Raw genomic sequence first — 22148 nt, forward strand, 5'->3', positions numbered from 1 at the left:
GCAGATTACTGTAGAAATGAAGCATGGCACCAAAGGAAAAAGCGCCTTTTCTACAGATGTATGGCTGCTATCACCCATTGTGCTGCTGGAATTTAGCCTGCCTAGAATGTTTTATGGACAAATGTCTAACTTGTTTCTGAACCTTGTGTGTGTGTGTGTGTGTGAGAGAGAGAGAGAGAGAGAGATGCCTCCCACCCCGCCTTCCCAGACTATAATGTAAGGTTGGGCCATGGTTCTAACACATTGTTTGTCCTGAAAGTTTGCCCTTACAGTAGGCACTACTAGACTGCCTGCTTTATATTATAGCACCTATGCAAAGTTAAACAAGCATTTGTAATGCAATAGGTCTCGCAGTGACGCGAGTTTAAGCTATTGACATTGTAAATGACAATGCCTTTTTTTTTTTTTTTTAAAGAAAACATAATCCGGCCTTGGCCAAAACATAGTCCTATTTCTATGTCTATGGCTATGTCCAGGTGTTTCATTCTGAAATTCTGGTCACCCTGTGACCATAGCATAAATATCGCCTTGTAAACTAGACGTCAAAAACATTTGACATGCTGTGTAACATGCACCCCACATGATAATACGTGCCAGATTTCTGTACAACGTGGGAAGAACTGGGTTAGGGCTGTGCCCCCTTTTATTAGTGACGAAGCAATGCTTTTTAATGCCCCTAAAAATTCTTTAACATTGATTGTTTTCTTTGTTCAAAATATTACCTATAGTGCGACATACATTTTTTTTAAATAGAAAGACGTTTTATCCACCGCTTTTTTAAGGTTATTTATACTATCTGCAGTGCTCCCTTTAAGCTATGAAAACAGCAGCCATTTTGCCACAGCATACCAAATTGTTAAAGTTCTAAAATTTGAAATGTGCGCATTTTGAAAGCAGGCGCATGTCACAAGAAAAACGAAGTTTTTTTTTGTTTTTTTTTTACATTAAAAACACCAAAAATAATTGCTCTTGCATTGGCCGGGAATCGAACCCGGGCCTCCCGCGTGGCAGGCGAGAATTCTACCACTGAACCACCAATGCTGCAGCTGACAACCACCGTTCAGATAGCTGTGATATAGTGTCCATGCATCGCCAGTATCCACACTAAATGAAGCAAGGGGTATTAAATACGCCGTAAACGTTAGCAGTTGAAGAAATAAATATTGTATTTGGAAAAGGCATGGAAGAATCGATATTTAAGGGGAACTGAAGAAGTCGAGGAAAACAAAATGCCAAGAGAGTTAAGTCTTTTCGTGAATTTCATAGAACACATTGCGATGGGAAGCTTCGTTTTGTAGGATTTTTGTAAAGCGCTATCTAAGGTAAACCTTCAGCCCTCTAAGTACACTCGAGAGGCCTCTGCGGGTAGTAGGGTTTAGGGAGTTAATGAAGAGTAGACGCAACTTGACGGAAACACTTCAGCCGAATCCTTAGCCAACCGAAGACAGTCAGGATTGGAACTGGCCGTCACGTGACCCCGCCGCTTTTATACAAGGAAGAGGCGGCAAATAGGACGGAAACTGTATAATGCATTTGATATCAGACAAGCACCACAGTTTTAAATATGTCAAGTTACATTTACTGAGGAACAACCACGCAGGACTCTTCTTCTCACTGCAGTTGTGTCCTAACGGCGGTGCCGTCACTATCCCCGGGGCTATGGCCTTGGAGTTACCACACATTCTGCAACTAACAAAAAGGGAAGGGTTTTAACGTTTCCAAAATGCAGATAAGCCCGGAAGAAATTCGTTTACAAATAGTAGATCTCGAAAAAGAGCGGTGTGCCGCCATAGTCTGAAACAGTTTCCTGGTTCTAATTTGCACTGTAGCACCAGTTGCTATTACTGCTGTAATGGGAATACATTTGTATAATGTGTTGCAGAGTTCTCAATTTTAGAGAATACTTAGGAGTGAGAACTGATCTGCACATAGTAATTAGGATTGTGAAATTCGCATAACTTGCTTTTGCGTAATTATGAAAAATATTGGGAAAATTCAGTGAAATGTCATTTTGTGGCATTAGGACGCATTTCACTATAAAAAAAAGACAAATGGCGAGAGCAACAGGTGCTAATGTACGCTCACTGTAAAATGTAGCCCCAACTGGAGCTTAATTACGAGGTTTGTTGCACGTGTAATTATGAGAATTTCGTATAACAATCTTAAGTGAAATTACATGAATTACACCGATGTTCTTTAAATATTGCCCAGGCCTTATATATAAAATGACATTTCAGGAAGTGACATTACTCTTTCAAATCAACAACATGAAAAGGGACATCAGTAAAATTATATTAAAATCAGAAAAAGTGTAAAATAAAGATTGCATCACAGCTTCACTAAAGTAGACTAATGGTTTACAAAAGTAGTGGCGCAGCAATGTGGTGTGTCCAAGGGGCACTCCCATTCAATTGAAGAGGTCTGTAGAAAGGCACACTATGTAGTGGTAATATTTCTTCCCCGCGCCTTCTGAGCTCACAGTAGCAGCTCTGCACATGAAAGAGCTCTGACTAAAGCCACATTTATAGTTTAACTTCTAGCCCTTCTCAGCAGGTGTGTGATTTAATGTGTTATGTGAGCTAAACCCATGCTCTCGCAGTGATTGAAACCTGACAGCTCTAGTGTTACTAGGTCATACGTTTCCCAGGTATAGGTGTAACTAGCACTACGTCCCTTGTGGTTGCCCCAGTCATTACAAAAAAGATGTCTCCATCTCTTGCAGCAGAAAGAAACAGGAAGTAAATTACAGAGCTACTCATACCCAGGACATCTTAAGGGCCATGGAAACCATACAACTTCCTGGTTTTTCTTCTGTCTATCACTGGGACATTAATAGGGAATTCAGGTCTTTGCCAGACTTAGACCTGCTACGATCGTGCCCATGATTCATCTGTGCCTGACAGAAGGGATACGGGCAGCGCAACATGAGGGCTTACCCGAGGTGGAGAAAGATATCCCTGGAGGAAAGTGGAGAGAGTCCTATAGGGGAGAGAGATGTGCTTGGTGGATCAACCAGGTAGGTGAATAGCGTTCTCCCCAGGCTGACGAGGCGAAAAATAACTAAAAGATAAGGTGAGCAAGTGCTGTGTATTTGGCCATGCTCAATGTCTTAATAGCTTCCTTCTTTCCTGCGTGCGCTGTAAAAAGTTCTGTAGTGTGCATGCACAACCTTTCTTTTTCCTGTTAAAAGCAAGGAAGTAAGCGAGGAGGTTGTTTTTGGTGTTTGGGGGCAGAGATTGCTGGGCCTTCTTGGTGGTGATCTTCTGTTGTGGCAAAGAAAATGATAGATGCCAGTATATTTGGTAAACTTTATTCGCATTCGTGAAATAGAGGCCCACGAGCGTACATCAGCAGACTTCAACGATTCTTCCACACCTCCGATCTCCTACTCCGCCCCCCTTACATCACACAAGCCCTATCCCCTGATTGGAACATGGAATCATGTGACGGTGGGAGAAATAGACAATAGACTATGTCAGGTTACTCTATGGTTAACCTCATACAAACTGTACATGTACAACATCTCCCTTCCTTGACAACAGAAACAAAAACATTGTCATTCCATAACATACCCTTCGTATCGCCTAGGCACTCTTATTTCTCTTCCTGACCTACTAAAGGTAGAAGATCGTGGACAACCTACAAGGCTCGTGCTGCTGGAACTTTGGCTTGTGCCACACGCCTCCTGCTCACTGGCCTGCTCCCTCTTGGGTCTATACCCAGTCCGCCCATTGGCATTACAATTCTCATTCATAACATCATCACGTCTGGTACCATTGTTGTTCCTTGCCCCTTCATTGATGGAGATGCCCATGCCTCCCTCCAGATCGTACGCTCTCTCGTTGGCATCCCCCTCCTTGCCACTCTAGAACACTATCGTCACCGCTCTCCTCTCGTTCTGAACACCCCTTTCTCAGTATTTCCTCTTGTCCTTCTTTAAGCTTGACTACATCGTCCTTGCTGCGCCATCCTTTCCCTTCTAGACACACTGCCCCTTTGGTCGCACCTTGCACACGTACAGGCCGGCTATACACACTCTCTCCTTTCGCCACCCTGTGCGGCTTCCTGACCAACACCCAATCACCCTGTTCTATTTCCTTCACCTTGGCTTTGTTCGCTGCATCAGCATACCTCTTGGTACTCTCCTGTTTGGATACGATTCTATCCCTGCAATTTTAATCCAGGGGCCGATAGGTATGTCAACTATCTGCAGTACACCCTTGCTGGTCTTCCAGTGCTTGTCAGCCCTCAGACACTGCTCGCACCGATCTACGTAGTTGCAGACGTCACTGTTCATTCCTGGCCACCAATAATACATTTTCAGAATATTCTTGGTCGCGCTGCTCCCCGGGTGACCCTTGTGAGCAATTTTGATCAGCTTCCCTCGCAGCCCCGCCGGTGGAACGAATAAGTCATGTCGTTTCAAGAAACCATTTTCAATAGTGAGCTCCTCACTGACCTGTTGGAAACTTCTGAGGTGCTTTGTAAGTTGCGAACGGGGGGCCTCTTCGACATCAGGTGATCCATCACTTTAAGGATAACATTGTCTCCCTCTTGACAAGTAAGCCACTCGTTCTCAGTAATGGAGCCATTACACATCACCGTCGCATCCACCAACGCTACCACACACTCGGTGTCATCCAGGGAAGTTTCATCCGTGCCACTCACCGGCAAGCGCGACAGGCAATCCGCCCTGCTGTTGAGGCCGCCCTTAATGTGACGTATGGTGAAGTGATTCTCCTGCAACTTGGACAGCAATCTCAGCAGCCGTGAACTCGCCTTTCCGTTGCCACGACCTTCCCCATCCATCATGTACACCAATGGCTTGTGGTCCGTGACAATCTCGAACACCTTGCCCCACAGGTAATTCCTCAGTTTTTCCACCACCCAGACACAGGCGAGCGTCTCGCGCTCAATTGTACTGTAGCTCTTCTCCGCGTCGGTCAAAGTTCGGGAGATAAACGCAATGGTATTCTCCTTCCGCCCTTGAAGTTGACAAAAGACGGCTCCAACTCCTTTGGCACTGGCGTCGACAGTGACCACATTTCGCAGATCTTTATCATACGGCTGCAGAACCGGAGCCCCGGCAATGGCCCGCTTGACTGACTCAAAGGCAAAGTCCTGTTCCTCCGACCAGAGGTACTTTTCATGTTTGCGCAACAATTTCCGCAATGGTTCCAGTGTTCGCATATCCTTTGACGAACTTCGAGTAGTACTCACTGAGCCCCAGAAAGGACCTCAGAGCATCTTTATCCTCTGGGCGCGGAGCACTCCGTATCGCTTTCACCAGGTCGTCTTTAGATGCTATGCCATCCGGAGTCAAGACGTGACCCAAGTACTCTATCTTGTGTTCCATGAACTTACATTTATCTTTCGAAACAGTCATTCCCTTATCGCCCAGCACCTCCAATACCTTGCTCAGCAGTATCAAATGCTCTGATTGGTCTCTCGTGTGAACCAGAATGTCGTCTTGGAACGCCTCGACACCCTTCATATCACAAAACAGCAGGTCCATCAGTTTCTGAAAAACCCCTGAAGGCGAAGCTAGCCCGAAGGGTAATCGGATGTACCTATAGGCTCCGAACGGGGTGATGAATGTTGTCAACCGTTTGGAATCCTCGGTCAAACACACCTGATGGTACGCTGATTTCAAGTCGATCAAAGTGAAGTACCTGGACCCAGATGTGGACGACAGTATCTCCTGTATATTAGGCAGCCGGTGACAGGTAACCAGGATATTTTTATTTAGCGACCGTAGGTCCACACACAGCCGGATGCCTCCTGTCCTCCTCTTTTTAGAAACGACTATTGCGGACACCCACTCTGAAGCACCGGCTTCCTCTATCACTCCTTCCAGTTTTAGCTTGTCTAGCACAGACTTCAGTTCAGCCCTGACAGACAAAGGCACTGTCCTAACCTTATGTTTCACAGGTATCGACCCTTCTTTCAACTGTATGTCGTGCACGAAACCTCTCACACAGCCTACCTCGTTCTTAAAAACTTTAGCAAATTTGGCTAGAACTTCTGGCAAGCCTCCCGTCACCTCCTCCTGCTGGACATAGTTGACCCAATCATCTCGCAAAACTATGGGATCATCAGCCCCGGGGACCAAAATTAACCCTAGTTTCGCTAGGTCCTTCCAGCCCACCCGATTTCTGCCTTTCTCTGCTATTTGGTATCAATCACTCTACCTTTGAATGTGAGGGTGTCACAGAAGTAACCTTTCATCTCAATGTCTTGCTCCCCAAACGCTTTCGGGTTCACATCGGTCTCAGTCAACCGCACACTGCGCCACTTATCATCAAATGTTTTATCAGATATCAATGTAATGGGGGAACCCGAATCGGCAGTAAACGGCAACTCCACTGCCCCAATCAACACCGAGCCGATGGGCCCCTTCACGCGGCCATCCGTCATGTCAATAACACAATGTCCGCACACGTGTCCAGATCACCATCACTCACCGAACTCACACTCACGTTGCCCATTGGCTTCCGTGTTTTACACACCGTAGCAAAGTGACCCAATTTCTTACACTTAGTTCATTTTTTACTGAGCGCGGGACATGTCTTGCTGTCCGCCAGGTGGTCCTGCGACCCGCCTCTAAAACAACTCAACCCTCTCCTGCTCACAACCCTGTCGTTCCACGCCCTGTCAGGAGGCTTATGATCAGTCTTCTTCTTGTCCTGCAAATAAAACACATTATGGGAACTGCTAGTACTTGCAAGTTCTTTGGAAGACAGGAGCGATCTCTTAATGCCTTTCGCAATGTCCACTACTTCCCCGAGCGTGGGATTCCAACAAGCCAACAGTCGTTCCTGCACCTTCTTAGAATGGCAGTAAAACACCACCTGGTCTCTAATGTACGTATCAACCATATCTTCAAATTCACACTCTTGAGCCAGGACGCGCAAACATGCGATGTATTCCTCAATTGTTTCACCCTCCTCCTGCTTTCTCAACGTGAACTTATGCCGCCCCACCATAATGTTACTTTCTTCAGAGAACTGCCTCTCGAGCCTTTTCACCGCCTCCTGGTACTCAGTAAGCGGAATGAACACCCCCGGCGGACTCTCATACTCCGGCAAGCTGTCGAATATCTCCTGACCAGCCTTCCCCCGCAGTCCAAACAGCAACGCTTTTTTACGTTCTGCGTCGTATTTCTTGCCATCAATGGAAACTATGTAGTTCTCGAAAGCCAGCAGCCAACTCTTCCACTTCATGCACGGCTTGCCAGGGTCTTCGAGGAAGAGGGGCGGCACACAGATATTGTTACTCTGAGCCATAGCACTTGGGACACGCACACAGCACACAGGAGGCACCTGGAAACAGCAGGCGATGAACTGCACCCTCGTAGCCCCCGCCGAGCCAGACAGCAGTCCACACAACTCCACGGAGACAGCGCCCCACAGTATGCAGCAGGAGTAGACGCCCTCAGCACCAATTCCAGCCCGGACCTGGCCGCCTGCGCAGAGATGGGCAGAATTCACTGATGCAGCCGGCTCGATTCAAGCACGAGCCGGATGGGTCATCGGACACGTGCAAAGCAGCTCCCAGCGGAAGCGCTCGTAATTGTAGGCGTGGAGGGTGCGCAGCACTCAGTCAATGTCCAAGGCCCCGCACAGACAAAGTGGCGATCAGGCAACTTGCGGCGCCGAATGGCCCGCACTCACGGGTGCAGAGATCCGATCAGCGGCCTCAGAGACACCGCAACCATGCAGGAGCTGTAGCACGCCGCCATGCGCCGCACGTCGACAAACCAACACCAGGATCCGCAGTACGAAGGTACGACGGCCTCAGGCTGTCCCGCAGCACCGGAAACGTCACTCGTGGGCCCCGCGAATGCTCAAATCCTCGTCGCCATTTGTTGCGGCAAAGAAAATGATAGATGCCAGTATATTTGGTAAACTTTATTCGCATTCGTGAAATAGAGGCCCACGAGCGTACATCAGCAGACTTCAACGATTCTTCCACACCTCCGATCTCTTACTCCGCCCCCCTTACATCACACAAGCCCTATCCCCTGATTGGAACATGGAATCATGTGACGGTGGGAGAAATATACAATAGACTATGTCAGGTTACTCTATGGTTAACCTCATACAAACTGTACATGTACAACATCTTCCCGATTTATTATGGGCAAGCACACAAGAAAGAGGCATAGTTTTGAGGAGGCCTCTTCCTCTTGATTTAATTTTCACATTCTGCCCCTTAGAAAAGACACAGAATCTTCTAGCACTTCTGCAGAGCTTGTGTTAAGGCAGTTTCAACAAACTCCAGCGTTGGCACTACCTAGTCATCACAGTGTCACTAAAGTCATCTTAAGAGAATGTAAGGACCCAGATAAGAAAAGCGTTCCAAGATTAATGTTAAGATTATATCCCTTAGAAGAAGGAGTTAAGAGGTTTCTGGAAGTAGCCCCAGTAGATTCGTTTGACTGATGTTTGGTCAGAAGAACGTCCATGGCTAAAGAAAGGATTTTAAAGGACCAAACTGACAAGAATATTGATGCTTCCCTCACAAAATCCTATGCAGGGATGCACTTGACAATGAAGGCAGGTATTTATGGAGCCTACACATATCAGTGATTGATCTCAAACTTTAAACCCTTCTTTAAAGTGGTATAAGAGAGGACTGAACGGAATGGAAGGAAGTCCATCTTGAGCACACGGCATCTCCCCAGATACTGCTCCTGATGGCGACGCGGGAGGGGGAACATCTGGCGAATTGAAGACGGTACTGTTATCCTTACGTAGCCCCCTTGAGTTAGCTTGTTGAGCTTCAGTTCTATAGCAGCGAGACGCTCCAAAATAGGTTTCAGCTTTGTGTTCAAAGCAACAACGACTGTTTCATGAAGAAAGTCCAGAGTGATGGTCACCTTTTCCTTTCCCCTGCCCTGGAGTCTTTCTTTTTAGGTGACTGGCTGATTTTGACCCTTGGGCGTTTAGATTTAGATGCAGCTTCCTGTCTCTTTCTTTTCCCCGCCGCACCCTGTACAATAGGAGTGACTACTGTAAATTTTGGCATCAAAGGGATCACCTGCAGGTGGGGGCAGGACAATTTAGAAATCTCCGAGGTAAGCAGGCTCTGTTTATAATTCTCCCATCCTTCAGTCAATTTATTTGGAGCTCCTGGTCCTATGTCTGAGTTTGTGGGGCTAGGCGAACTACTGGTGAAATTAGATGGGGTGAGGTTTGAGAGGAAGGTAAGGAGGCGGCACTCCGCCAACACAATTTCTTTGCTGATGATATCTATTGCGCATGTGAGGAACGCTTCCATAGTTGTAGTAGTGGTGGCTGTTGAGGCGCTTGTTTGAGTTTTATGTTTCCCTATTATGACCCAAGGCGTAACAGCAAAAACAACAGTGCAATGTAAGGAGTGGACCAAATGTTCAATGAGTAAGGAGCACTGCAATAAACCCAGTTCAAGCTAAACGTACTGAGATGAAGAAAAATAAAAGCAAATACCATTCCTTTGACTGTCTTCAATGGGTAGCTTCCCCCGGTAGCACTTCCCATACTTGTAGGAGAGTAGGATCTGCACTTATGTTGCCCCCACTTTTTTTCTGATGTTTACACTGGTTTCTGGCTATAGTCTGTCTGGGTCCCTGCTGATCAGGGCCCCAGACTCTCTGTTCTCTCTAAACAACTTGGAGTGCATATTAGATGCACTAGTGATTGGATACTGTGGTACCTTATGAGCCCCTAGTATATGGTACCTTAGGTACCAAGGGCATAGGTACTTCACAAGCCTACCAGGGGCTGAAGCATGTATTATGCCACCCCTGGGAAGCAGACTAAATCTGACACCACAGGCCTGCTACTGCAGCCTGGGTGAGGTGGTGTTAGCACTCCTCACTGAGGTATAGGTTCCCTATATCTCACCTTACACACACATATAAACCTATCAGTCATCACTAAGGCAGGCCCTATCATTCCTGAGGGCAGGGTGCTTGGTTTCCATGTGAGGGGGTGCCTCTGCCTGAACAGGGCCCCTCTGCAGCTCTCAGAGTCTATTCTCTGTAGTTGTTTGTGGATGCAGTTAAACCATATACTCTTAAGTGCATTATAATCTAGCGGTAAATGCTAACTTTGGGATGGCTGCATCAAAACATGTTGTGTTTGGTGTCAAACGCTTTGGAATCATATCCCCACACCAGTAACTGGTGTGGGAGTTTGATCACACCCTTCTAGAGGGATAGACATGTACCCACTGTGGAAACACTGTAGAATCCTGAAGAGCCCTGGCATCACAAAATGGATGCCACCAGCACAGACACTGGGCTGCCCTCCTGCTGCTGACTGAAACTCGCAGTGGATGAGGCCCAACAATAGGTATCCTGTCACAGGGAGGTGTAACCACCTTCCAGACAGGATTTAGTGTATTGGGGCTGGGTGGGTGCACTCCTAGAGTGCTTTGAAGTCCTGCACTGGGGGAGCAGTAGGCTCCTCTGTGCATATGCCAGCTCAAATCGGTTCAGGGGCTACCAGCCCCTGCTCTGGCGCAAAACTGGACAAAGGGAAGTGGGTGTAGCCACCCACTCCCCTGACCCTCCCAGAGGAGTGGTCATAGAGCTAGTCCCTCCCTTCCTTGTAGTATAAGTTAGGGAACCCTTGCCATTGCAAACTAGATATCCCTGGACGACGCTCTGAAGAAGAATCCTGGACCTTCGACGTTCCACTACCTTTGGAAGACTGAAGAATCTCCCTTGGAGTCAAGGAGTGACTCCCCTGCTTGGCAGGCACCAAAACTTTGCATCAACGGTCACAAACTTTCCCACTCCCGCCGGAGTCCAAAGTCCCTGCAGCCCCGGAAGTGGATTTTCTGACTTCTGCAAGGCCATCGTGAGTCCCCAGTGAAGCTGAGGCAAGTGGACCCCACGAGTGACGAGGAACAGCAATACCCGGGTACCGTGCACTATTGTCGAGTGCAACCCCTTCACGACGTTCTACGAACTTGTGCTTTGGCCCACGTGTGGCCCAAGCCTCCAGCAGGATTTCCTCCGAAGATCAGAGGCCTACCTCGTCCCGAGTGACCGTGGGCTCCTGGTGAGTGAATCTTCCCGAGGCGTCTTTGCGATCCTTTGCTGGCTGGCTTGTGGGTCCCCAGAAGACTTTTCTACAGAACCAAAGGGCTCCCCTGGTTGCTCCAGGCCTGCCCTGACTTACCCTCGCTGGGTGAGTCCTTCAGACCTTACTGGTCTGCACCGCTGACTTTCTTCACTGTCCACGAGACTTGCTGTTGCCAAGGCTTGTTGGCTTCAATCCGTGTGGCCGAAACCTCAGTAAGCTGCAGACTTCGTGGGACACTCTGAATCCAGCTCCTGGTCGTCGTCGACGCCTCCTGGACCTCGTGGCTGAAGAGTCAAGACACCGGTGATCACCTGAAATCACCAGACTACTGTGGGCATCCAGCTTCCTGGCCCTGGGTCACTGGCAAGTGACTTTGAACACTGTCTCCTGTGCTTTCAGGTCTTCTTTCTTCTGAGTCCAGCCTTGGATTTCACCGGACACTTCTTCTGTCTTCACAAGCAGCAAGTCTTCTTTGGCTCCCATTGAAAACGACGCCGCGACCCCACACCAAAAGATACCTATGCACCCGGCTTCCCTGGGTGAGGTAACTCCTGCACTACGGTGCTTCTGTGTGTGTTGGCTCTAGAGTTACTTACCCTGTGAGTGACTTGCTTGTAGGCTCTCCCGAAGTATCCTAAAACTTTAAAATTCCAACCGCGACTTGCTCCATTGAAGTCTATTGGGATCCGCGGCTGTGTTCTCACACTGCATGCGTCTCCCGTGGGGCCTTTACTTACCTGCCTTGGGTGGATTAGTGAGGCCCCAGCGCTTCTGAAGCCTTAGGCCTTCTCTCTTCTCAAGTCGTTCTTCTTATACCTCTTTTTTAATATATGGTCTGGTACGCCCCTAGGGCCTCAGCCATATAAGTGCTTAACTTGTTGTGAACTGTTGATTTTTGCATATGTCCTTGATTTCTAATCTCATAAAGAGATTAGTAGAGTGTGTCTAGTAATAAATACATATATATTTTATATATATACCTGTGTGGTGTCCTTTCATTTAGTGATTCAAGAGATTATAAGGTAAAACAAACTGCTTTACATTCCTCCAAGACTTAGCCTGAAGGCTGCTCTCCACAGCTACCACTAGGATAGCTTTCTTTAAAAGGTTGCCTTAAACCTATCTACCATAAGAGTCAAATTGTACTGGTGCAAGGTGGCCACTTTAACTAGTGACCAGCATATACCAGGCCAACTTCTCACAATACTGCAGGAGTCTCCTTGCGCTTTTGTGGCGTCGGGAGGGTTGGTCCTCCTGCTTTGGTGAAGGGAACGCTGAGGGACTGAGTCCCACCCCAGTGCAACAACAGGCAGGCAAGCAAGCAATCGGTGCAGGCCCCACTCGGCCCGGTGTGTGTATCCCCTAAATGCTCTGCACTTGTGGAAGCTATGGTGAAACAAGTTTGAGTTTATTTTTATCTCCTTTGACATTCTGGACTCGAAAAATCCACTCTCCCGCTCGCTATGGCAAGCCAGATTTATTCTGGACGAGCTATTTTTAGGACCTACTTGCCCTTTCTGGCGAGTAGGAAGGCAAATTGACTTTTAGCCTCTCACAAAGTGAATGAGCAGTAAAGATGCCTTTAAATATTGTTATCTTGTCACATTTGCTTGGCTTTCAGAGACAGAGCTCAAGTACATTACAGTTAGGTCGAGGAGATTTTTCAAGTTACTAGACCTGCAAGACTAGTAACATTTTTGGATTTTTCGAGTCCTGACATTGTGAGGGCGGCAGCGCTTTCTCAAGGAGCAATAAAAGTGGCAAGACAGAATCTTTACTTAGGAGAATGGAATACGCATTAGGCCCTGAAAACTGCAGCTCAACACATACTTTTTGAGGGCTTGAAGCTTTTTCGCCCTCAGTTAGCGAAGGGAACTGCATCATCTTTTTAAGGAGAAGAAACATTCCTCTTTGTTTTGACAGGCTTCTTCTACATGCAATATCTTTTTGCAATAATTTAAGTCCTTGTTTTGACAGCCTTTAAGGAGAGTGTCAAACCAGTTTCAGTTCAGCTTCTCTAAAAGGCAAAGAAAAAAAGGTTTTAAGTCTCTGGGAGATCAGAAAACCAAAGCTCCTTCACCATACAGAAATCAACGCTTCTTACTGCGCAGAAGATGACCACAAATAACAAGTAGGAGTTCAGATGTCTCACTTCAGGAAGGCTTGGGAAAGTCTGGCTCAGATTACTGGATACTGAAGTTCATCAGTGCAACCACTCCCAAAGCAGTCCTCATCAAGCTTGTAAGCACCCTATCTACATACGGATTGCAATTTAATAGAAGCCTGAAAACAGACCTACACTATAGAGAGAAGAATTCTAGCAGTTCTTGGAGCAAAGAGGCATCCATCACTGTAGCAGTAAGTCTACAATGGCTCTAGGAAAACACTTAACACTAACGCCCAAATAACCTGTGCCCTGATCGACTGAACCATCTGAGAAGCCACGCCAGTTGCCCCTTTAAGGTGAATTTTCCTTCCCTCTATCCTGGATAGTGAAAGCCCAGATGAAGAAGGTGAATCATGTGATGCACCAGAATAAAGGAACATGGCCATCCATGTGTCTGACTGAATCCCAGTCAAAGAGTGTCGATCTGTTTGGAAATTCCGAATGCTATTCAAGACCAGCTTTGCCTCAGAGAAGAAGCGCTCATCATAGGCTGAAGCTGTCCTCATCATGCCTGCTGCAAGATGTCCTGATTTAGGAAGTATATATGGGCCTGTTTCAGTCACTAGCCCCCATGGCGTGGCTTGAAAGTCTAGCGAGGGCAAGTTATGAATCCCAACCATGATACAGGAAAGGAACTGGGCTTGTGGTTTCACAACGGCCCTTTGAGAAGGTGACAGGGTCGTTCAAGACCTTAAAGGGATCCCCAGCCACTACTAATGGCAGCATCCGTGGACGTTCTGGTGGGAAGCCTCAGGAAAGAATCAGTCAGGCAATGAACCGCAATCAATATAATCCTACATGCCTGCTTTATTGTAGGACAGCCCTTGTAATAATGTTTATAAAAGTAAGCATACTTTTTAATGTAGGCTCATGCATCATCTCATCATCATTAATATTCACTGTTGCTTTGAGGTGACAGAGAAAGGGCTGATAGACATGAATTAGTGTTTTATATATGAACAGTTCTTTTTTATACTATACACACATAAAACCTATGTAGCTTGGCTTTGACTAGAAATTAGAATTTGTTAGAGGGTTGGGATATCCATTTCTATGCTAAACTAATATCAATGAACAGTGTACAGGATAAGTATCTCTCACCTATATTTTATAGCTAGTAAACCACTGTTGAGGTTCAAGTAGGGAAGCTAGTATGCCAGGTGCTTGTTGGATGTTCCTATACATAATTCATAAATTAACGGTTCCCACCTGGTTCAGTTGACTGGGAGTGTGTGGCAATTCCTGGGGGTTTTCAATTGAAAAACCTCTGCATAAGCAAGGACATTCCATGATCTGTGAAACTCATCTGGCTTTGGTGAAGTCATGGGCCCCATCAGTAACTTGGAGAACTTTTCTTCCACACTACCAGGTATATTGACCCAGGAGAAAATAAAAAGGACCCATCCCTGTGCTTGAGCACCAGTCTGGAGTACACTGCTGCTGTATGCATGTCTCTAATTCGATGCCTTAACTCGTTCCGTGCTCATGACGGAACCACGCCGTCATGAGCCACGGTTGCCGTGTGCTCATGACGGAGTGGTTCCGTCATGCTGCGGCCGTTGGCGGCCGCGCCGCCCACGCGGCGCTAATTCCCCGCCTGTGCGGGCGATTAGCGCTGTGGGCGGAGTCATGACGGAACCACTCCGTCATGAGCACAGCCCAACCGTGGCTCATGACGGAGTGGCTCCGTCATGAGCACCGCACCACCGCGCTGCCCCCCCGCACCCTCCAGCGCTGCGGCGGAATTTCCGCCGCAGCGAAGGGGTTAAATCATATGTGCCAACATTTGGCACAAGATGAAAGGGAGATTTAGACAAAAAATTGGGAGAATTTCATTTTACCACTAACTTGCATTGTGGAGGAGGAAGCTGTAAGAAAGGAGCGTGGAAGGAGAGGCGGTCGTTGTGGTATGGAGATCCGATGTTGTGGAGGGCCTTGTAGGCATGGGTGAGTAGCTTGAAAGTTATTCTTCTTTCGATGGGGAGCCAATGGAGGTCGCAGAGTTGTTGGGTGATGTGGTTGTGCCATGGGATATCGAGGATTAGTCTGGCGGTGGCGTTCTTGACAATCTGGAGTTTGTAGAGGAGCATTTCGTTGATTACGGCATAGAGGACATTGCCATAGTCAAGTCTGCTGGTGACGAGTGCGTGAGTGACCATTTTCTTGGAATCAGGGGGGATCCACTTGAATGTCTTACGTAATATGCGGAGACTGTTGAAGCATGTAGAAGAGAAGGCGTTGATCTGGCGATTCATAGTGAGTGATGAGTCCAGTACGATGCTGAGGTTACGTGCATGGTCTATCGGGGTGGGTGGATTTCTGAGGGCGGGGAGCCACCAGGTATTGTCCCAAGTAGAGGGGGTGGAGCCGAGGATGAAGACTTCTGTTTTCTCCGAGTTGAGTTTCAGGCAGCTCTTCTTCATCCAGGTTGCAACGGCTTTTATCCCTTCTTGGAAGTTGTGCCTGGTGATGTCGGGTTCCTTGGTGAGTGAGAGGATGAGCTGGGTATCATCAGCGTACGAGAAGATATTGACCCCGTGGTTTCTGGTGATCGTTGTGAGGGGGGCCATGTAGACGTTGAAGAGGGTGGAGCTGAGGGCGGAACCTTGGGGTACTCCGCATCTGATCACTGTCGGTTCTGAAAGGTAGGGCGGAGTCTTAGTCTCTGTGTTCTGCCTGTGAGGAATGAGTGTAGCCAATCCAGGGCCTTTGCTTGGATTCTGGCGTTGTGGATTCTGGTGGCTAGTGTGATGTGGGAGATGGTGTCGAAGGCTGCTGATAGGTTCAGCAGGATGAGGGCTGCCGTTTGGCCTTGGAATGTGCGAATGTCGTCTGTGGTGGCGAGGATGGCGGTTTCGGTGCTGTAGTTGCTGCGGAATCTGGATTGAGAGGTGTCTAGGATGTTGTTGGTTTCAATGAAGTGTGCTAGCTGGGTGTTGACGGACTTTGCGATGACCTTGGCCGTGAAAGGAAGCAGTGAGATGGGCCTGAAAATCTTGAGGTCCGTTGGGTCTGCGCAGGGTTTCTTCAGGAGGGAGTTGACTTCGACGCGCTTCAAGTTGTCTGGGAACGTGGCTGTCTTGAGTGAGCAGTTGATGGTTCGACGTAGCTCGGGTGCAATGGCTGTGGTGGCCCTGTGGAAGATGTGCGGAGGGCAGGGGTCAGAAGGTGCTCCGGAGTGGATGCACTTCATGGTCTTGAGGGTGTCTTCGGTCGTGAGTGGGGACAAGGTGAGTAGGGTTTGTTGGGTGGCGTTGCTGGGGGTGGGGGTTGTGGTTGGGGTTGGGGCGGTGCAGAGGTCTTGTTAGTCGAAGTTGTTGTTGAGCGTCTTGATCTTGTGGTGGAAGAAGGAGCCGAGTTTGTTGCAGAGGTCTTCGGAGGGAGGGATATCCGTTGTTTCGCTGTTGGGTTTTGCTTATTTCTGTATAATGGCGAAGAGTTCCTTGGAGTTGTGGGCGTTGGAGAGGATTCTGTCTTGGAGGGAATTCTTCTTTGTGGATTTGATGAGTTGGTGGTGTGCCATGGTGGCTGTTTTAGGTGGCTTAAGCTTCCGGGGTTTTGCTGTTTCTCCACGTCTTTTCCAGTCTTGGCAGGCGTGTTTGGATTCTTGGAGAGCCGTGGTGAACCAGTTTGATTTCTTGTTGTGTCGTCTTGTGGTGTTCTAGATGGGGGTGAGAGTGTTGGCGCAGTTGGTGATCCAGTGGTGGATGTTGCTAGCCGCCGTGTTGGCGTCTGTTGTAGTTGGGGGTGGATTGCAGGTGAGACTTTGTTCCATATTCTGCGTGGGAGGCAGCATACTTGCTTGTGTGCGGTGGGTTTACTAAAGGAGAAGTGGATGCAGTGCTGGTCGGTCTGGAGCAGGTTCGTGGTGTGGCTGAAGGAGATGCTGTCTCCTCCTGTGAAGATGGGGTCAAGTGTCTGTCCTGCTGTGTGAGTGGGGGTGGAGACCAGTAGCTTCAGCCCTATGTTGGTGAGGTTCTCTAGGAGGGCGGTGGTGTTGGGTTGTCCAGGTGGAAGTTCAAGTCTCCAAGTAGTATGTAGTCAGTGGAGGCGAGGCTGTGGGGGGTGATGAGGTCGGCGATAATATTGGTGAAGGGAGCGCGGGGGCCGGGCGGTCTGTAGACAAGTGTTCAGAGGAGCGCCGTTTTGGGGGTATTCTGGATCTGGAAATAAATGTGTTCTGTGGGAGTCGAGGCATCATCTGAGTCGGTGGTTGTGAATCGGAGGGAACTTTTCTGGATGATGGCGAGGCCTCCTACAGGACGGGTGGGTGGTCTTTTCTCAGGATCTTGTTTCCATTGGTGATGGTGGTTGCGATGGCGGATGCGGAGCTGGTGTTGGTCTAGGTGTCTGTGAGGAAGGTGACGTCGGGCGTGTGAGTACTGAGGAGGTCCCAGATTTCTATGGCGTGTCTTTGCAGGGAGCTTACGTTGAGGAGGATGCAGTTATCCAAGGACAATACACAATAATCAACAGTCTCACTCTCCTGGTTACAATCATTAGTACAATAAATGTTACCAAATTGGCAGATCCATTCCTCAGGACCTATGTGCGTGCTGGGTCTATTAGATGTAGTAACCGAGAAAATACCAACGTGTACTGGCTTCAAGAAGGCCTGGGATTCTTTAGTTTGGCAAGCATGCACCAAGGTTTCCCATTTTTCAACCTTCAAATCGACCTTTCTCTATTTTAGTGCCCGGTCGTCTGTCTTCCTGTAGGCTGGTATTGCTTCCTGATCCCTAGGAGTACACTTCAGTTTCCTTCTGAGGCTATTATTTGCTTCTCCGCACGCCTTATCAAACCAAGTTTTGGTATGGTCTGACCTATTGCCTATAGGCCTAGTGAGCAAATCTCTAATACAGGAGTTTAATTTTACAAAGCTGCCCAGAATAACAGCGGGGCACCTTCCTCTGATAAACAAGGATTAATCAGGCCCTCACATCCTTCCATGATTCTGCGCATAATTAACATCATATTTGCAGAGTGCCAAAGTAATCCACGTCCATCTTATTTCTTGGAAATGGGCTGCTTATAGCCAACTATTTGCTTCGGCCCTTTCTTGGGGAGTCATGTTGTGAGAGTCATGGGGTTGTGAGTACTGTATCTATTGGGAAGAACATCCACTTTAGAGACGAAAGAATGCATACTTCTAGATATAATCCACTACATAACATGAGGCCCAACTCTAGATGACGTTGAGTTATTCATGACACCCTAGCTCATGTCGCGCTTACGGGCATATTATCAAGCCAGGCGATAAAATTATCGCCGCTTTAGCGGCAGAAAACTGCCGCTAAAACGGCGATAATGGGCTTGATAATATGCTCTATGGAATTCCAATTGCAGCCCATGTTAGATGTGAAGGACATCTAACATGGGCTTCAATTGGAATTCCATAGAGCATATTATCAAGCCCATTATCGCCGTTTTAGCATAATTAAGGAGAAAAAGTCAAAGGTGCCAGTGTTGGTAAAGAACCCACCTTAGCATTGAAATCACCAGTCACTATTAGATTAAGTGATAAGCCCAAACACGAGTTCCTGTTGACCACTTGGTCTACAAAATCAAATAAACAGCAGAAGTTCTGACTATTCTTAACAGAAAAATCATATTTTTAAAAAATTAAGACCAAACCAAAATTAGACCCCCACCTCAAATTAACCACATTGCCAATCATTATACTCCAATTCAGACAAGGGCATAAATCTATTCCCAGATAAAAAATTCGAGTGGGGGGCTCTACAAGTTCCTAGATGATGTCCTGGCTGCAAAATGGCCACATGGCCTTTGTGACACTTTCAGACATCCCTGGCTTTCTAGAGAACAATACTTTGGTCCTAATTTAGAGTTTGGCACAGAAGTTACTCCATAGCAAGAGAGTACCCTCTCTGCCAAACTGTAGGCTGCTCGTTTCATGAAGAGGTGGGTGGAATGAAAGTATATCAGTGACGGAGCCCACTCTTGCTCCGTCACCAACATACTACTCTGACAACTCGGGTAATTGTAGGTTAGCCACCTGCCCACCCACCTTATTGAGAGTGGGCGGCTGGATGGCTTTTTGTTTTGCTGTAAAACCAGAAGATTCCCATGGTGTGAGGGGGGGTCATTAGTTTTTCATTTTTCAAAAACAAACTCTTGCTTTGGGAGTTTGTTTTTGAAAAATTAAAAATTTAAAAAAAAGTTTCAATGGCAGCCGACATTTTTGATGGAGCAGTTTGATAAACACTGACAAGAACCCCTGTCACGGTGGGTCCTGCCAATGTTTAGAGTTGTCTGCTAAGTAGCTGCCCATCTAGAAATAGGGTGGACGGAGGTATCTCGGAATGGTTGGGGCAATGTACTCTGCTTCCAGAGGGAGTAGCCTTCTTCTGCTTTACTCAAAATTAGTCTCTTTTTGTCCTGGGATTTTGGAGCCCATACATACTTTAAAAGCAAAATCTCGGGAGTGTGGCCAAGATGGCGGCCGAGTGAGACGTGTTTGTGAGTCTCTCCATACCCAATGATGATGATCCAGCCTGTTTCCACAGCTCCACACCGGAGTAAGTTGCCTCGACCGGTGCGCTTCAGCTGGGGGTAGTCACAGAGCATGGGTGGGATAAGCCAGGAGGAGATTTAAGCGGTCAAGCGATGCCCGGGGGGAAAAGAGAGACGCGTGGCCGCTGCAACATGGCGGCGACATAGCATGGGCCCCACGGCGAGTGAAGCCTGCAGATCCATTTGCTTCCATTGCAGATGCTACAGACTGATGAGCCGTGATCAGGGCGCTGTGAGTACCGAGCACTAGATAGCCTCCATAATGCCTGATGAGCTCCTTGCGCCCTCAAGCCTGCCCCCAGCCAAAAAAGTCAGGCTTCAGACACAAGCCCAGGCTGTGGCCTGAGCCCCAACATCGGGGCAGAAGGAGCTCCCCCTCATCCAGTGAATGCGGACCCCAGCTATCGAGGATATCCTGTCCACACAGACGACAGATTTCCAGAGGGGTTAAATGGAAGAACCACATTTATTGAGCAGGGACTCCGAGACCGATGGGACATTCTACACTGTAGGGCATAGCCAGAACTCAGCTAGGGGGCCCACATTGCTTTTACCCAGCGGCTGGGCCTTGCCCCATGAAGTACCACTGCTGAGTGGGGGCTGGCCACAAAAACGACCAGGGAGGTAATGATTGTAGGGCCCTAGTTTGCTGTAAGCGGGGATCTTTGTTGATCTCTAAGGCCTCCACCGGCTGTGTGGAGAGAAAAAGGCAAGCCGCGCACGCCCAGACAGTCCTGCGACCCGTGGTAGCGAGACACCCTTTGGGGGTGACTGGGATCCCAGCGAAGCCTCTGTGAGGGGCCCCTGCCCGATAATCCTCCATGCATTATGTTCCTGCGGTGGCCTATGCCAGAGGACCCAGTTAGCTCCGGATTGCAAACGGAGAAAGATCCCAACAGGTCAGAGCACAGGACATTCTTTGCTGTGAGATATGAGCGGGGCACATTGGCCTGGCCTCGGCTCCTTCTGGTTGTGGGCACCAACGAAGCGTTTCTGCTCTCTGGTTCTGCTGCTTGCTCAGCCAAAGCCCACTGCACTGTTGAAGCCTTAGAGGACAATATCAGGGGCCGCACCTCTCTCCAATAGGAAGCAGAACCCATCCTGTCTGGATTACTTGGGCTGAACGAGCACTGCACACCACCACGACCTTGGATATGGTCCTCCCTTCACCAGCTTGAATCAACCTTTGGCCCTGGTACCCAGTCTCTCACGCATCAGCGATTGCAACCATCGGGAGGGCTACCTTCAATACCTGGTGCACTTTCTAAAGAACAATGCCTCTGGGGACGATGGGACGTTAGGACCCAGCTGAGTAGGGGTACGTTTTTTCCACTGCACATCCTGAGGACTCCATGAGCCACACTCTCCAGCTATGGTGCTTGACCACTGACTGCCTGTGAAGCTGCACTGGCCCCCTCTTTAGTAGAGGTTTTTAGGGATAACGAGGGTGGGGGAATCATCTCCCATTCTACAACCAGTGTTACACACCTACTGGGAGCTATGGCCACTGGACAGGGAAAGTAAAAATGCATGCTAAAGGACATGCTCATCAAACTTGGAGGGTCACAGAGTAGACATCATCTGCCGTCGATGGGTTTGGATCCTGGGCTGAACTCTGAACTGTAGAGAGATGGATGCCCCGGTAACCCGCCCCTTTCAAAAGGCTCTTTTTGCTTCTCTCTGAGAGGATCTACAGACCCTCAAGAAATACCTTTCTAATTAGTTAAATGAGGACCGTTGAGACAGACATCGACAGCCTGGGGAGATAGAGTGTCTTCAATGAAAATCATGGAACGACTCACGAAGAGGAGATCGAACAGATGCAGGAAGAACGTCTTCACTTCTGGGACCAACAGCTCGACCTACAAACTCACGCCAAAGACCTTGAAAATAGGTTCAGATGAAACAATATTCGTACTAAACGTGTGCCTTCTGGGGCAGAGGGGTCCAACATCACCCTGTGCGTCACTGAACTCTTCTGCTCCATTCTGCAGGGGAAACAACCTTAACAACGAAGTTTTAATTACGACTTACCTGAACAACGAAGCCCGAACAATGACAATCCTTAACAACGACTTTCCTAAACCACGACTTTTCTAAACCATGAATGATCTAACACTGCCAAGGTCTGACATGAAAGGCTTCTACATTTGTGATTAAGCAATTTACAAATATGTGTCTGCCTGAAACTTTTGAGGTTGCGAGGAGCCACACACTTTAGTTAAGCCCCCTCCTATGACTGCTAAAAGAGAAACAGTTGTGACTAAATTATAAATGCACGCGTGCGACAGGGCAGGTGTGCCTTTCAGTCGTGAGAAAGAAGAGATAAAGCTATTTAAGTTGCTCTTCCTCTTCCCCGTTCTGAAGCCTCC

General features: G+C 48.1%; 1 protein-coding gene and 1 non-coding gene across 8 annotated transcripts in view; both read right to left on the minus strand.

Moving 5' to 3' along the window:
- Positions 1–22148, minus strand: part of IL34 (interleukin 34) — an 851078-nt gene that overhangs the window by 437111 nt on the left and 391819 nt on the right. The window lies entirely within an intron of this gene.
- Positions 971–1041, minus strand: TRNAG-GCC (transfer RNA glycine (anticodon GCC)). Its single transcript has one exon. It is a non-coding gene; the product is annotated as a tRNA-Gly (tRNA).

The sequence above is a fragment of the Triturus cristatus genome, chromosome 12 (genome assembly GCF_964204655.1).
Source record: "Triturus cristatus chromosome 12, aTriCri1.1, whole genome shotgun sequence".
Classification (NCBI taxonomy): Eukaryota; Metazoa; Chordata; class Amphibia; order Caudata; family Salamandridae; genus Triturus; species Triturus cristatus.